This window comes from Carettochelys insculpta, chromosome 2, assembly GCF_033958435.1.
Source record: "Carettochelys insculpta isolate YL-2023 chromosome 2, ASM3395843v1, whole genome shotgun sequence".
Classification (NCBI taxonomy): domain Eukaryota; kingdom Metazoa; phylum Chordata; order Testudines; family Carettochelyidae; genus Carettochelys; species Carettochelys insculpta.
In genome coordinates, this window is record NC_134138.1 from 3,653,377 (window position 1) to 3,670,848 (window position 17,472).

Consider the following 17,472-nt stretch of genomic DNA (forward strand, 5'->3'; position numbering starts at 1 on the left):
CCCTGCTGCGGGAACGGCTGCAGTGCCCCACTCCCAGCCTCCTGCCCCCAACAGCAGCCTAGGGGAAAGGGCCTGGAGCCTGCTGGACTGCTACAGTGGGAGGGCGCTCCTCAGGACCAGGCAGGGCGCAGGGCCCAGCCTCAGGAGTGCAGGAACCGGCTGAAGGCATTGTAGGTGGATTCCAAATCAAACAGCATCTGGCGCACGTGGGAATCGTCCAGCTCGTCAGAGGCAGACATGCCGCTCAGCGTCTGCAGCCTGCCGGGGAGAGTCAAGGCACAGGCCTGGCCCCCAGAGCAGGAAGAAGGCCCTTTGCTGGGCTGCACTTTGCACCTGCACTAGTACTGGAGGGACCTGGCAGAAGCCACGACTTGTCGCCCTGAGTGCTGGCCTAGGAGGAAGCTGGTAGCTCCTCTGGCCACGGTCCCACCCCGCAACCAGGCCCCTGATCAGACATGGCGAGCAGGGCTGGGGACAAGCACCTCCCACTGCAGAGGGAGCAGACTGATGGAGCTGGGCCCGAAGGCACTCTGCGCTCCCCCATGCCCTCAGATTGGCAGGAGCGCCATGGGGCAAGGCAGGTCCAGGCCCTGTCCTGGAGAGCTGGGTCAGGACCCGGGCTTGCTCCTGCAGAGGGCAGGGGCCTCAGAGCACCCTACTCACCACTGGTTCACTTTCTGTCTCCCCTCGAAGTCAGGAGGTAGGTGGCTCATGCGGTTCATCGTCTCCATCAGCTCCCGCAGGTCTCGCTGGATCTGGATGCACAAAAGCATGGAGCTTCTGCTTTTCCTGCCTGGGGCCCGGCTGGGAAAGCCCCACCCCCCTTCAGGCACTGCTGCCAGCAGTGAAGCCTCCATGCACCCCTAGCTTGTCCCCCTCTCTCTCCGAAGACCAGCCACACTGGGTCAGACCAAAATCCATCTTGCCCAGTGCCCTGTCTTCGGACAGTGGCCAATGCCACGTGCCCCAAGGGAAGCGAACAGAACAGCTGAGCGTTGAGTGGTCCATCTCCTGTCATCTAGTTCCAACTTCTGACAAACGGAGGCTAGTGCCATCATTCCTGCCCATCCTGGCTAACAGCCACCGATGGACCTCACCTCCCTGAATGGATCTAGCTCTTTTTGGAACTCTATTGATAAAGTCCTGGTCTTCACGCCATCCTCTGGCCAGGAGCTCCAGAAGTGAACTGTGCACTGCATGAGAAATACATCCTGTTTGTTCTTAACCCTTTTGCTAATTTCACTGGGTAACCCCTAGATCTCGTGTGGTGGGAACAAGTAAATACCTTTTCCTTATTTTTCCTCCACACCAGTCATGATTTTGTCGACCTCTTAGTCGTCCCCGCACCCTTCATCTATTGTTTTCTAAACTGAAAAGTCACAGACTTCTTAATCTCTCTTCAGATGGACCCGGTCCAAATCCATTGTTTTTGTTACCCTTTTCTGAAACTTCTCCACAGCCAAGGGTGTTTTTTTTTTTGTTTTTTTTTTGAGATGAGGCGACCACATCTGCACGCAGTATTCAAGCTGGGGGTGTACCCTGGATTTATACCAAGGCTGTAAGATACTCCCTGTCTTATCCTCTGTCCCTCTGTAAATGATTCTCACCTCATCCATGGCTCGGATCTCCAGGCGCAGCTTGTCCATCACTGTGATGAAAAGCTGGAAGAGAAAAGAGGTGCCTCAGCAATGGCCTGGAAGCTAGCAGCAGGGCACCTCACTCCAGCCCTCTTGGGAGGGTGGGGGCAAGCCAGGACAGCGGGCCCTTGACAGCCCCCTGGGGACCAGCCATGCAGCTGCACAGGCCAGGCCAGCTGCCAAAGTCCCAGAAGCACAGGATGCCGGGATTACAGTGCGCACAGCCCCTTGCCCCGGGAACGTACAGAGACGATGTCAGCAATGCAGCGGTTCAGGTTGCCCTTGTCGTCCTTGATGGTGATTGGCCGATCCTCCTTGATCCTCTCCATGGCCAGCGGGCAGTCGAGCTGCAGCAGAAGGAGGGTTACAATGAGGCTGGGCAAGCTCAGGGCAGGGTAACAAGCACCATATAACCCCCAACAAAGAGCATTTCCCAGGGAAAGCTGGGTTCCGCTCCATGTGCTAAGCTGGGGGAAGGGAGCACAGTACAGAACGTGCCCAGACGGTCTGAACATAGGGCCACCCAGCCTGGTCGCCGACAGTGACCAGTGCTGGGTGCCCCAGAGGGCATGACCAGAACACGTCACCAAAAGGTGATCCTTCTCCTGTCACCCAGTCCCAGCTTCTGACAAACAGGGGGCTAGAGGCACCACCCTGTCCACCTTGCTGAACAGCCATTTGTGGCCCTGTTCTCCATGAACGTATCCAGTAGGTTTTTGAGCCTTGTTATAGTCTCAGCCTTCACATTGCCCTGTGGCAGGGAGTCCCACAGCTGGCCCTGCGTTGTGTGAAGAAATCCGTCCTTCTGTCTGTTTTAACCCCACTGCCTGTTTGTTTCATGGGGTGACCCCTAGTTCTTGCATTAGGAGAAGGAAGACAGAACACCACTTCCTTATCGACTTTGTCCAACCAGTTGGGATGTTCTGGACATTAGCCGCCTCTTTTCCAAGCTGAGAAATCCCACTCTTACTACTCTCCCCACACCATACCCCAGCCATTCCATACCCCTAATCGGTTTTCTGCCCTTTTCTGTACCTTTCCCAATTCCAATACATCTTTTTAGAGATGTGGTGACCTTGAATACTGCTGCAGGTGTGACGTGGAAGTACAAGGGATTTATACGAAGGTAATATGATTACGACAAGGTGGAAGTGCCTTTGGTCCAGGGGAGGGAGGGAGAGAGAGAGAGAGAGAGAGAGTGTGTGTGTGCGCGCGCACGCACACTCACCCCCCAAGCCCAGGGGCCCCCTCTCTAAGCCAGGTGACCGCGAGAGTGTAATTCACCTTTGGTGGGTTCTCCAGCACCGACAGTTTTTAAATCTAGGCGGGCTGTATTTCTCATGGGACAGGTCTGCTCTGGGAGTGAGCTGGGGGCAGGGCTCTGGCCAGAGGGACACAGGGGAACAGCCTGGGTGACCACACTGGTTCCTCCAGGCTTGGAATAAACAAATCTATGCAGTCTCTCCCCCCAGCATCTAAGTCAGTCAGGCACAGTAGGGCTATGTCTACACAAGCCCCTTCCTTTCAGAAGGGACATGGTAATGAGCGAGTTGGGAAGATGCTAAGGAGGCGCTGCCATGAATATGCAGTGCCTCTGTGATGTAGTGGGAGATACCTGTGTGTACACGTGGGGCTCCTGCTGAGGGTAACCTGGCGACCAGGTGACACCCCTGGGCTGCAGACAAAGGAGGAGGTGGAGCCTGAGGGGTTTGAACTGGAACTGGGTGTTGGAAGCAGTTAGTCGGGGCTGGGAGAGAGAGAGACAAAGGAGGGGGCAAGACCCCGGCTCCGGGGGCCCCTCGGGGCCTCCTCTCCCCAGCATGGCTTGGACTGGCTGTCTCTGCCGGCTGCACTGACTCCTCTGTACGACGCTGTGCCCTGTTGCCTAATAAACCTACTGTTCTCCTGCCTGCGGATGGGGTGCAGAGGATGGAGACCCCGAACCCCCTCACAGCCTCATTAGCATAATGGTGGCTGCATGTGATTTGAAAGTGTTGCTTTCAAATCGTGCACCGCCCATGTAGACAGGGGCCTTTCGAAAGGACCCCCCGGACTTCGAAAGCCCCTTCTTCCTATTTGGTTTTAGGAAGAAGGGTTTTTCAAAGTCCGGGGGCGGAGGAGCGTCCTTTCAAAAAGCCCCCGTCTAGAGAGGCAGCGCACAATTCAAAAGCTGTGCTTTCCAATTGTGTGGGGCCACTATTATGCTAATGAGGCACTGCATATTCACGGTGGTGCCTCATTAGCATATTCCCAACTCGCCCCAAAAGGAGGGGACTAGTGTCGATGCAGCCTACATGTAGAACTCAGCAGCAACACAGCCCCCCCCCGCCCCCACTGTTCTGGGAGCCCCCCGAGATTCCTGTCCCAGAGTCCCCAAAAGCTGTACTGCTGGAGGCTGAACTCATCCAGAACTTGCGGCAAAATTCATCGATGGAGCCAATTTCGGATCCCTGTACCTGTTTGAAGGCAGCTTTGTACTGGACCAGGAGCCGGGAGCAGGCTGCGGTGTACCTGGGGCAGTGCATGGAGTAAGAACAGCTGGAGTGGCTCATGCCAAGCAGGAGGGGAACACGGAGGTCGAGGATGTACAAGCAGGTCCCCAGGGGAAAGGAGAACACTGTAACAGCCCCCACGGCAGAGGAGGCTCCCCAGGGTCTCTGACTGGAGACCCTCTGCATGGAGCAATGTTGCCTGGCCCCCAGGGGAAGTGGGCAGGGCCTGAGGGGGGACTAAGGGGCTGTTTTGATGCTTCTCTGAGCCCCCTCCCCAGTGTGTCCGCAGTGCCCTGGGGAGGGGAGGTCACTCTGCTCCACTCGGTGACGACGCATCCTGCAGGAGATGCTCCTGCTGCTGCATCCGCTTGGCTCCCCTGGGAGAGACCAGGCTGGAAACAAAACCCAGCTAGGGACTCACTCGTTGGGAGAGACACAGTCCTTGATATAGGCTTTCTCCAGAGCCTGCATCGTCTTCACCACCGCAAACAGCTCAGCCATGTTATCGTACCTGAAACCCAAGCGCAGAAGCCCGTGAAGGCGCATAGCCTGTGACCCCCACCGCTATACACGCGCCCGCGTCCCTGGGAACAGCACAGGGGCTCTCATGCTCCACAGCCCAGCAGGAGCACTCCCTTTTTCTGGAGAAGACCCTTCCGCCTATTGCATCTTTCTCAGCCGCAGGCTGCCCTGGCCAATGGCGGAGGCGGAGCAGAAGGGCTCTTGGGTCCTTCCTAGCTTGGCGCGGGGACAGAGCATCAGAACGCAGAGCTCCCTGCACCATCAGCCCCAGCATCTCCCGAGCAAGGACCTCACTGCAGACAACAGCTTGAAGTCCCAGCACTCCCAAGCCCCACAGAACTGTGTACCACATGGGAACCCATTCGGCTGGGGATGGACTCACTTTTCTCGCTCCCGTGCATTTTTATACAGCTTCACCGCCTGCAAGCAGAGCAGATACACAGCCTGTCAGGTACCCGCACAGTGTGTGGTCAGCTGCACAAATGGACAGGCTGGAAGCAGGTGGGGACGGAGCTGACAGATACGGACCTCCTGCATCCTCACCACAGGGTAGAGGAGACAGGGACCAGAGAAACCCACACTGAGATGGAGGTAAGGAGCTGGGAATCACCTCAAGAGCTGGGGTCCCCTGAATGCTCCAGCACTGAGGGCTGTGAAACCGTTTGCAGAGCCAAACCCGACTTATGCTGGAAGGTCATTCTGCCTCCTGTGCCAGGGACAGGACGAGGAGGGGAACGTGACCAGCGTTACTCGCCTCGTACAGTTCTGGCTTATTCCCTGGGGCTGAAAAAGAGGAAATCCATGAACAGACCTAGCACTTATAGCTAGGGGCCTACCAGTGACGCCCACAATGCAAAACCTTCCTGGTAACCCGCTGTTAGGAAGGACCACGTCCACAGCTCCTTAGCCTACTAGCTACAGGGATACTGCTAGCACCCAGGACCTCTACAGCCTGCTCCGCTCTTCCATCCCGCCCCTCCTGCTGATCACCGCCCCTTGCTCCAGGCCAGAGAACCCAGCACAGTTCACAAGGGAGAATCAGATTCTGAGCTGGAAGGGTCCTTGAGAAGTTGAGTCCAGCCCCTGCACTGGAGCAGGGCCAAGTAAACAGAGCCCATCCCTTCCAGGCATCTGTCCAGCCTGTTCTTAACAACTTCCACTGATGGGGATCCACAACCTCCCTGGGGCACCTGCTCCACAGCTTAACTGCCCTCAGTGTGGGAAAGCTGTTCTTTATCTCAGGGGGCCTCAAACTTCATTGCTGTACAATCCACTTCTGCCAAGAAAAAGTAATGCACAGACACATGCCTCAGCCAAAACCCAGGCCCTGCCACCAGGGGTGCGAGTAAGGGGAACAAAAGACCAGCCCCATTGCCCGAAGAAAGGAGAGGCTGAGGACCCAGGCTGCAGCCCCAGGAGGGGCCTGGAACCTGAGCCCCACTGCACAGGGCTGAAGCCCTTTGTCTGGCCTCGATCTCAGCAAGTCTAAGCCAACCCAGGGGAACTCATTAAAATGAGGTCCCAACCCAATTTGGGAACTGCTGTGCTATCCTAACCCCTGTTGATGTAGGCTGAGCCATTGCTTCGTAACCTGCCTCTGTGGCCGTGATACCCACCCTCCCATGAGCCCAGTGTCCCACCACTCTGCTGCCCCCAGCCCCGCTAGCCTGACCCCTGGGGACTTTGAGGGCGGGCAGTCCCCTGAGGGGAGCTGGAGCCCGCGGTGTCACTGGGTCTCTGGCCAGGGGCGGGGTGGGCCTGGGTCACAGCCCTGCTCATGGCCAGCAGGCAGGGCTCTGTCAGGTGTCGACCGGGCCAGTCTGTGTCTCAGCCCAGGCCATGGGGTGGTGCTGTGGGGCCCCTTGCTCCCCACGGTGGCAGGGCCAGCGGGACTCACCTCCTGGGCCAGGCGCAGCAGGGATCCCGTGGAACATTGTGGTGGGCTGGGGCACTGATGCCTGGGGGACCTCTGCGAGGGAGGGAGAGGGGCGTTAGTGTGGCCAGGTGGCCCGGCCCCTGCACCCGACGCGATCCCCGGACCCAAACAGCCCGGGGCCCCACACTCCCCACCGCCCCCTAGTGACAAACACCCCCCAGCCCTGCGCTCCCCACCGCCCCCTAGACACAAACACCCCCCGGCCCTGCGCTCCCCACCGCCCCCCAGCCAAACACACACACACACACAACCCCCCCGGCCCTGCGCTCCCCCCGCCCCCTAGTGACAAACACCCCCCAGCCCTGCACTCCCCACCGCCCCCCAGACACAAACACCCCCCGGCCCTGCGCTCCCCACCGCCCCCCAGCCAAACACACACACACACACAACCCCCACGGCCCCGCGCTCCCCACCGCCCCCTAGTGACAAACACCCCCCAGCCCTGCGCTCCCCACCGCCCCCCAGACACAAACACCCCCCGGCCCTGCGCTCCCCACCGCCCCCCAGCCAAACACACACACACACACAACCCCCCCGGCCCCGTGCTCCCCACCGCCCCCTAGTGACAAACACCCCCCAGCCCTGCGCTCCCCACCGCCCCCCAGCCAAACACACACACACACACAACCCCCCCGTCCCCGCGCTCCCCTCCGCCCCCCAGCCACAAACACCCCCCAGCCCTGCGCTCCCCACCGCCCCCTAGTCACAAACACACCCCCGGCCCTGCGCTCCCCACCGCCCCCCAGCCAAACACACACACACACACAACCCCCCCCGGTCCTGCGCTCCCCACCGCCCCGTAGTGACAAACACCCCTCGGCCCTGCGCTCCCCACCACCCCCTAGTGACAAACACCCCCCGGCCCCGCGCTCCCCACCGCCCCCCAGCCAAACACACACACACACACCCTGAGCCGAGCGCACCGCACCGCTGCTCCCCGCGCCCCCGGCCCTGCCGCGCCGCCGCCCTCCGGCCTCTCACCCGCTTCCTGGAAAATGGCGCCGGAGCACATCGAGCGCTCGGCGCTCCGCTCGCCCGCCTGCCTGGGAGGGGCGCGGCCGTTATTTGGGCGGGAAGGGCGCGCGCTGCTGTGCTGAGGGATGAACAAGTGATCCCCCCCCCGCCCCTCCCCGCCCCCGCCAGAGACGGGGCTTTCCCGCCCGGCCCGGCGGTGTGCAATCCCGTGGGGGGGGGGAGCCGGCGCCCTGCGCCTCTGGCTGGTGGGTGGATGCCGGAGTGCGCCACAGCCCCGGTACAAGGGCCAGGCGCCAGCAGCCCGAACGGGAGCGCGTGTGACGTGCTAGGGCTCCGCGGAGCCGGCACGCGTGCCAAGAACAGCAGGTGAGGCGGGAGCTCAGCCCCGCCCTTCCTCCCCCCAGGCAGCCGGGTGCTGGCACAGAGCCAGGCCGCCTGGGGAGTAGGAAAAGCCCGTCTCACACGGCCAACCCCCTCCCCGAGCGGGAGAGCCCTGCCTCCTCGCGTGTTTATTCACGGAGCTGTTGTCAGAAGGACCCCCAGTGGCTTTTAAAAGTATCACCGGCACTCAGGCTGGAGAGGATGGAAGGTCAGTTTTCAACACTGCCTCCAAGGTTGCTGAGCCCGGTGGTACTGCGGTGGGAACGAGTGGGTACTGTTACAGACACGCTGCGCCTCAGGGATGTTCTCTCTTCTGTAGGGTAACCCTGTCTGAATGTTCCCAGTAAAGTTCCCCAGAGGTGGCCCGGCAGTAAGGCCCTTTGTCAGTCCTTTACCTAGTAACCCTTTTGCAATAGGGTGCCGAGCCTCCTTGGTCAAAGCTGCCTGAGTCCCAGCCTGGCACAGGCTTGGTCAGTTCCTCCTGCTCCCATGGTTGCTCTGCAGAGCGGCTGTGAGGGGAAATGCTGACCCCACAGGAGTCTTCATGCTGAGAAACAGCTACAGTGCTGCTTCCTGGCCTGCGTGGGCTGGCAGGTAGCCCCCCATCCCCTGCTGTGCAAGGTCAGGGACAGAAGGATGGAGCCAGCTGGAACATGGTTTAAATGCAGCATCTCTGCAACTTCGAAATACCGCCCATCACGGCTACATGTGTTGGGCACTATTTCGAAGTTGAAATCGACGATAGGTGGCGAGACGTCGAAGTCGCTAACCCCATAAGGGGATGGGAATAGCGCCCTACTTCGAAGTTGAACGTCGAAATAGGGCACGTGTAGATGATCTGCATCCCGCAACATCGAAATAGTGGGGTCCGCCATGGCGGCCATCAGCTGAGGGGTTGAGAGATGCTCTCTCTCCAGCCCCTGTGGGGCTCTATGGTCATGGTGTGCAGCAGCCCTTAGCCCAGGGCTTCTGGCTCTGCTGCGGCAGCTGGGGATCCATGCTGCATGCACAGGGTCTGCAACCAGTTGTCGGCTCTGTGGATCTTGTGTTGTTTAGTGCAAGTGTGTCTGGGAGGGGCCCTTTAAGGGAGCGGCTTGCTCTTAAGTCCGCCCCGTGACCCTGTCTACAGCTGTTCCTGGCACCCTTATTTCGATGTGTGCTACTTTGGTGTGTAGACGTTCCCTCGCAGTGCCTATTTCGATGTGGTGCTGCCCAACGTCGAAGTTGAAAGTCAACGTTGCCAGCCCTGGAGGACGTGTAGACGTTATTCATCGAAATAGACTATTTCGATGTAGCGTGCACGTGTAGACGTAGCCAAAATGAACTTTCAGAGACTTTCAAGAATCAGCAAATAACATCGCTGGCTGCGTCGGAAGTTATGACTGATGCAAGTAAAGTTTTGCTTCAACACTTCTTCTCTCTAACCCTGTTCTTTCTTTTTTGTTAATAAATCTTTAGATATTCGATCTAAAGAATTGCTGAGCGTGTTGTTTTGGGTAAGATCCAAGTATATATTGACCAGGGGCAGGGGCTGGGGCTGGGGCTGGGCCCTTTGGGACCTGAAACAATCTGTGTGGAGTTTGGTGAAATAGGCTTAAGAGCCTCTCACCTTAATTTGGGGGTTGTTGGTCTGGGCTGGTAGAGCAGCTGGGAAGTCTGGGGGTTTGCTGATGTGGCTCTGGCTGGCCAGTGGGGTGGCAGAGGTGCTGTGGTGGCTGGTTGGATTTGCCTTAGTGAGAAGGAAATCGCAGCCTGAGGCTGTAAGCAGCCTGGATTTTGAGCAAAGTTTCCCTGGATTGAGTTCTCTTGCTGTGCCCAGAAACCCCGTCCTATTTCACCTGCCAAAACACTCTGGTCCTTTCCCTTGCAGGGATTTGCTTTCCAAGCATGGGATGGTTGGTGGGAGCCTTTCTGGGCCATTGGCAAACACCAGCTGCTTCTAAGAAAGGTCCCACTTGATCCTAATCAGGCACTTGGCTGCCAACGTCTGGAAGTGAGAAATTCCTTCCTGACCCCCGCACTGGCAGAAAATTTAGGGGCGGCAGCTCAGTAGCCTTCATCACACTCAGAAGCAAACAGCCTGTAATCTACAGCCAGACCCAGTAGCCTAATGGAGGATTGAAGAGTTGTGGATTCAAGTCCTACCTGTGTTGATTGTGTTGCATTTTCTGCTGGGAAAGGGAGCCACTCCTGGGAGCACAGCAGTGTCACTGCCTCTCCCAAAGATGCTCTCGTCCCCTATGACTCCTCCTGTACTAACCAAACATGGATGACGTCTTTCTAATTTGGACCCCTGGTATAGAGACTCTAGGAGAATTCCACAGAGACTCTAACAATCTGCACCCCACCATCAACTTATGCCTTGACCACTCCACACAAGAGATACCTTTCCTGGACACTACAGTACAAATCAAGGATGGCCTGATCGGTACCACACCCTACCGGAAACCCACTGATCGCTAGACTTACCTACATGCTTCTAGCTTCCATCCTGCACACACAACACAATCCATCATTTATAGTCATGCCCTGAGATACTATCGCATCTGCTCTGATCCTAGTGACAGAGGCTGAAAACTACAAGATCTCTACCATTGATCCGAAGAAGTGGGTCTGTCCCACGAAAGCTCATCACCGAATAAATCTTTTGGGTAGTCTTTAAAGTGCTGCATTTCGGCTGCTTTGTTTTGTAAGAGCTCTACCAAACATTCATAAACCTGAATTACCCAATAGGTTAAATAAAAAAAAAAAAAGAACAAATCAGGAAGGCTAGATGAATACCCAGAAACCAACAACCCCAAGATAGGTCCAAAAAAGCCAAGAACAGAACACCACTGGTCATCACCTACAGCCCCTAACTCAAACCGCTGCAACGAATTATTAAAGACCTACAACCTATCCCTAATCATGATGCCACACTCCAGAAGGACCTCGGTGACAGGCCTGTTCTCTCCTACAGACGACCTCCCAACCTTATCAGGCTTCTCTCTACCAATCATAGGCTGTACCACCAAAATACTTATCCTGGAACTTTTCCTTGTAACAAGCCCTGTTGTCAGCTTTGCCCACATATCTATGCTGGAGATTTCATCCCTGGACCTTACCACATTAAGTACAGGATCAAGTGTTGACGCTGATAGAGAGAGCACTGAGGTCACACTTGCATGCGTCCTTGTAGAGCAATTTAGGTCGCCCTTTCCGCCTCTTTCCAGACGCCAGTTCGCCGAAGAGGAGGTCCTTCGGTATTCGGCCATCCGTCATGCTTGAGACATGGCCCAGCCAGCGCATACGCCTCTGTTTGAGAAGGGTGACCGTGGAGGCGGCGCCTGCCCTCTCAAGCGCTGCGCTATTGGGGACCTTGTCCTGCCATGAGATACCGAGTATGCGCCTAAGGCAGCGCATGTGGAATGTGTTGAGCCTCTGACCCCCTCTACAATGCTCACACACCACGTATATCGGACAGACCACAAACGCTCTTCGACAAAGAATGAACGGACATAGAGCAGACATTAAAAAACTCCAAATACCCCAAGCTGTCAGCCCGCACTTTACTGGAGCACGCCATTCTGTTAAAGACCTGAGAGCTTGTGTGCTACTGAAAAGGGACTTTAACGGCCGTCTACAGAGGGAATGCTCAGAACTAACATTCGTATTCAAATTTGACACATTAACATGTGGTTTGAAGATGGACAGCAACTACCTGCCCCATTATAAGGATTCTTTTACCTTTTAAGTGCTTTCTTGTTTTATCTAACTCTTAACTCCCCCCACCCCAGCCCCGCCAGCCCTCTGCTCTTCTGACTTGCCAACCTTGATGACGATTTGTGGACCTCTGTGCTTTATATATTGTGTCTGTTCTGGTCTGGCTATGATCTGAAGAAGTGGGTCTGTCCCATGAAAGCTCATCACTGAATAAATTATTTTGCTAGTCTTTAAAGCGCTAGCGGACTGCTGTTTTGTTTTGCTAGAATACAGACTAACACGGCTCTTTCTGTCCCAAAGAAGCCGAGGTTAAGGGTCTTGCAGGCGGGCAAGCTGGAGGTGACGCATGGGCTGCTTTACCGCCCAGCCTGCTGCTCAGAGTATGCCCTAGAGCACCGATTCGAGTTTACGGGGATCAGCAGCTGCTGTCACAGTAACTGACTTCAAGCCAACTGTGGGGCGGAGGGAAGGGAATCCGTACGTCCACACTCAGTACGCCAAGAATCAGCGGCACCATGTGGGAAGAGTTTAGCTACACACCCCTGCCAAGCTCTGAATGTGCCATTACATTTTCCCTCATTTGCCCTCCCCTAAAATTAGACACAGCCACAGCTTTGCCCTCCAGTCTCCATACGTTTCTGAAGGAGCCCCCCTACCGGCCTCAGGGAGACGGCTGTGCCTATACGCAAATCGTCGTCAATCCCAAATGCCTTCCCAACATGGGCCAATGGGGTGCGGGTGTCCCAAGCACCCACAGAGTCCAAATAATGCTGCATTTGGTGTGCCGATGTTCTGGGAAGCAGCATCCCCCCAGCCGTGCCCCTGCGCAGCACTGTCTGATGCAGCCTTTCGGCAGGGAGTCGGAAATGACCGTGTTGAGTGGCTCCATTCAGCTCAATGGCCGGTAACTCTAAAACCTGGTTGTGTTCTAATGTTAACTCGCTTGTTGCAGACTGTTTAAACAGAGGTACCCGACTGTAGCACAGCCTGGCCTGGGATCTGTCCCCCTCCTCCCCGCCCCGGAACTGTTTGCCGGAAAACCAGCTGCCCCAGCCGGTTGCTGACAGCTTTGCAAAGATCTTTGCAAAAGCTGAACAAACCTGAGCTGCTGCCCCTGTTCTCAAGCATTCTTCATCCAAAGGGCAAACCCCCTGGGCTCTCCGTTTAGCTGGTGGGCATTTGGACAATGTGAACAGGCAGGGCCCAGCTCTGCCTCAAAGGTAGAGGTGTGTGAGCCCAGTGGCTGGGGGTGGAAGTGGGGAGGTGGCTCTGGTTTCCAGCAAGGCAGTGTTAGAAGGCTTTCCCTTTATCCCTCCCCCAGCTCTCATGACAGAAGCGGAAATCAGGAGATCAGAAGCCTGAGGTAAGTTAGTTCCAAGCAAGTGCCCCCCTAGCTCTGCAACCTGGCCAAATCTGCTCCCCAGGGTTCCTCTGCCAGCCTGACACCGCAGAGCTTTCATGCTGTGTCGCCTCCCAGCTCAGACACTGCAGAACACCGCACTGGCCCCATTCCCTGACACCCTCTCTGATTAGGCCTCGCTAGACCTGCAGTGTGTGCCCTTAACCACATCCCTTATAGTCACCAACCACTTGTGTGGGTCCTGAGACAGAAGGCTTCATCCCACCTCCTTGGTATCCCACGGGGGAGGAGTCATGGGAGAGAATGCGTTCTGGCCACGGCCATGATTTTCTTTATCTTTGACTGTTGCTTTTGCTGTCCCCCCCTCTTCCCAGTCCTCTTGTCAGTCCTAACTGGGCCTCATTTGACTTCAATTTGAGAAAGGGAACCAGGCAACCTTCCCGTGTAGGCTCATGTGTTATATTCTCACCACAGCCCAAATCTCAGCCCATAACCCTGAAGCAGCTCTGATCTGTTCCCATTAGCACAGCAAACCCAGTCAGCCACACACAACAGACAGCCTTTTTGTTATTTGTTCACAAATAATTTTTCTACCAAATATTACGTGCACTAACCACTTGGAAACTTATTAATGAACTTTTAAAATGTGTGTTGCCTTTTTTTTTCTTGTAAGCGAAGTTTTTCAGCTGGTTTTAATAAAACTGGCTTCTGAAGAAACCCCACATATTTTAAAAACTCACAAACAAAAAGAAATAAAGTGAGTTCAAAATACACAAGTCTTTTTTTCCAAAAAAACTGTGTGTGAAAAATTAACATGTAAGAAACTACATGGTTAACCCTCAAACAACCACCTCATGGGGTTTTATTCTGCAAGAGTACAAACTCACAAAGCTTACTATGCATCAGTATGCTTGCAAGAAACCTACCCCACCAAGGATCCCTGTGCAACCCATATCTTTAGAAGTAACGGTGACTACCCTAGAGTCCACAACAACTTCAAGCATGGGTGAGAACCCACATTTCTTACATGCATCATAGCATAAATTGTGACTTTACAAGAACATGCTCATGACAAGACATGAAACCTCACAGCTTCACCTGCTCCCATCAGACTCTGTTGAGAGGGTATTACATATGCATCTATTTAGATTTTCATGCAAATAAGCTCTGAAGCACACAAGCCTTTCCCAGTCCTGAGCTCCTGCTGGCACATTCCTTACACACACATATCAACAAGTCAACCCTCAAACTCTGTCCCAGGCTGAGGAAGACGCCTATATGCTAAAACGTCTGTTGGCCAAGCCATGTACAGTCGATTCCTGATTCACGCAGCCTCAAGTTGAGTGAATCTTTGGTTGCCATGAGCTGAAGTGTTGAGGAATTGAGCCCTGTCTCCAGGCTGCCGAACAGCTAAACAAGTCTGGAGACCAAGTAATGCAGTAGAAGTTTTCTCGGTCTTCAGACTTCAATAAATAAAAAAAAGGCTACGTCTGCACGTGCCCCAAACTTCAAAATGAGCCTGCAAATGGTCATTTCCAGGTTTATTAATTAAACGCTGAAATGGCTGTTCAGTGTCTCGTTAGCGTGTGGGGTTCAGCAGTGCTTAAATTAACGTGCGTTACTGCCGCGCGGCGCGGCCAGGCGGGGCTTGGGGCTCCTTTTCCAAACTTGATGCGAATAATGGGACTTTGAAGCAGGCGGGGTCCTTGCGGACAGGAGTCCTGTCGGGACGCGCCGCGGGCTGCAAGGCAAGTTAATTTGGAGGCGCCGCTGCCGCCCGCACGCTAACGAAGCGCTGCGTTTGCATTTCAGTGCTTCGTTAGTAAACTTCAAAATGGCCATTTGCGTGGCCATTTCGAAGTTTGGGGCACGTGTAGACACGGCCGAAGTGTGGGTGAGTCCGGTTCTGTACGGGAACCTGTTTTACTTTTCAGAAGCAGTTGCAATGGAGGTTTGTTTATTAGCTCTAAGCTCTGTGAGTATCAGACTCCACTGAGCATTTTACAGGTATTGCTGTTTTCTGTGGTTTGAAATGGCTCAAGAGGAGGGCTGGGGGATTTGTACATGTGAGTTTTGCCTTTTCTGTAAAGTATTGGAGCTGGCGCATGGTGCTCTCTTGGGGGGGACAAGGTCCCATAAATGTTGTTCTCGGTCTTGTGGCCACTCTCTGTGTTTCCTGGCATGGGTGCCAGGGTGTTGGAGAGGTGGGACCTGCTTTCTCTGATACGCAGCCTTCTCAAGGCCAAGCTGGCTGGCTGCTTTGAAAACAGTTGTGAAAATCCAGCGGCCCTTTGTGCTCTAGAGAACAGACTGGCCCTGCTGGTTGGCCTGGTGCAGAGAGAGCTACGCAGGACAGATGCGTCCCTCCCTGCCAGGACACCCAGCAGAGCCCCTTGAGGTACACAGCCCCCCACAGAGCCCCCTGGGGCCCACGCCTTCCCCCTTACAGCCAACAGCTTTGTTCGGGGACGGTGACACAAGCCCTGAGGTAAGTGGGGAAGGAAGGAGGAATAACAAAGGACGACCACTCGTTCGAAAGGAGAAAGTCGGCCAATCAGCAAATTGTCTCAGGTGTTTGTACAGGAATGCGAGAAGCCTGGGAAACAAACAGGAGAAATTAGAGGCCCTGGCAGAGTCAAAGGAGTATGAGGTGACTGGAAGAACGGAGACGTGGTGGGATGACTCACATAACTGGAGCACGGTCATGGAAAGGTATAAACTGCTCAGGAAGGACAGGCTGGGGGGAAAAGGAGGAGGCGTTGAGCTCCATGTGTGGGAGCAGCATGATGGCTCAGAGCTCCAGTATATGGAGGGATAAAAGCCAGTTGAGAATCTTTGGGTTGAGCTCTATGATGAGAGAGCGGCAGCATGAGCGGGCCTTGGGGGAGCTGAGAAGCCCAGAGGCAGTGAGCAGCGAGAGGGCCAGGAGGCCTGGGACTGGGGGTCACTTAGAGATGCACGTGCTGGCCCAGCATAAGGATGGGGGGGGACCTGGGTGGGTTTCTTACCTCCTTTGAGTGAACGTGCAAGTTGAACCAGGTACCCTCAGTGGAATGGCTCCAGAAGCTCACCCCCGGCTGGCTCAGAGGTGCTGGAGGGGCTGCAGCCTGAGCACTACAAACAGGCCCTGCTGCATAAATTCACGCTGAGCCCCGAGATGTACAAGAAGTTGTTCCAGGAGGCACAGAAGGGGCCGGAGGAGACCTGTGCAGACCTGGCCTCCCATCTGCCACAGAACTACGGCAAGGGGGTGTGTGGGATGGGAGCCCAGACTGTAGAGGACCTGGTTAAGCTGATGGTCCATGTGTCCTGGAACGGTTCCATGGAGTGTGTCTCAGCCAGAGGACTCTCACAGCGCGGCCAGAGGACTCTCTCAGCGCGGAGGAGCTGGCAGATGACTTCACGGACAGCTGGGCTGAGCATGAAGGAGAGTCCTGGAGAAAGGAGAATCGGGGGGGGCGGGGTGTCCAGCAGCAGCTGCTGCTGGTTCCCCAAAGGTATCGCCCGAGGCACCCCCTGTTGAGGCTGCTTCAGACCTTTCATTGGCCAGGGACATTTGCGGGCGTGCAGTGGGACTGCCAGACCTGCAGCTCCTGCCAGGGGCTGGGGAAAGCTGCCCTGAGGCATCTGCCCACCCGAGGAGCCCTCCCAGAAGGTAGCGATAGATACAGTGGGGCCCACTGGCAAGGCAACCCAGCTGGGGAAGAAATACACCCAGGTGGGGCCTGACTCTGCCCTCCCAAGGTGGACACGGCAGCAGACTTTCTGCTGGCCATTTCCAGCAGGGTTGGGTCCCCCCAGGAGGTCCTCAGCAACCAAGGGGCTGACTTCATGTCCACCCTGCTCCGGTGCAGGTGGGGGAAACCAGGGATCTGGCTTGCCTGGGCCTTGGGGCATTAGTCCCGGCCCCACGGGCTGCTGGGAAGGTTCCTTGGGATATGGAGAAGGGGTGCCGCTGCATAAAGGCCTCCGGCATCTCAGGACTGTGAGGAGCACTTGTCCCACCTGCTGTTTGCACCCAGGGACCCCAAGGGCCCCCCACCTAAGCTGTGGTGCAGAAGGGGGAGGGAACCCCTGGGCTTGCTGAGAGAGTTGGGGGGGCTCCCCTGGGTGGACAGTGGGGGGTGGAGGACATCCTGGCTTTCCGGGAACGGCTTGCAGAGCTCATGGGCCTGCCTAGGGAGCCCCTGGGCAGAGCCCAAGGGAAGAGGAGGGGCTGGTGTGACCGCGGGGGGAGCTGGGCTGGCCTGGCCCCCAATGTCGTCCAGCCACCAGACAAGGTGGATCAGCTCCTGCAGGACGTCAGGGAGGCAGGCCCCAGCGAAGGGGAGCGCCGCTGGCTCAATTGATGTTTAACCCCAGGGCGCAGGGCCCAAACTTCCCCAGCTCCCTGGCTGAGTGACCCTGCTCAGCTTGGTCTGGAAGGGGGGGGCGATGTGCTGTGGGGGGGTGGATGTGTGAGTGACA

At 56.2% G+C, this 17,472-nt stretch overlaps 1 protein-coding gene and 1 pseudogene across 1 annotated transcript in view; both read right to left on the minus strand.

The window, feature by feature from the left end:
• LOC142009057 (vacuolar protein sorting-associated protein 28 homolog) overlaps positions 1-17,472 on the minus strand; it is a 251,897-nt gene that overhangs the window by 167,811 nt on the left and 66,614 nt on the right. The gene's annotated exons all lie outside the window — the stretch shown is intronic.
• LOC142009028 (vacuolar protein sorting-associated protein 28 homolog) lies at positions 120-7,599 on the minus strand (annotated as a pseudogene).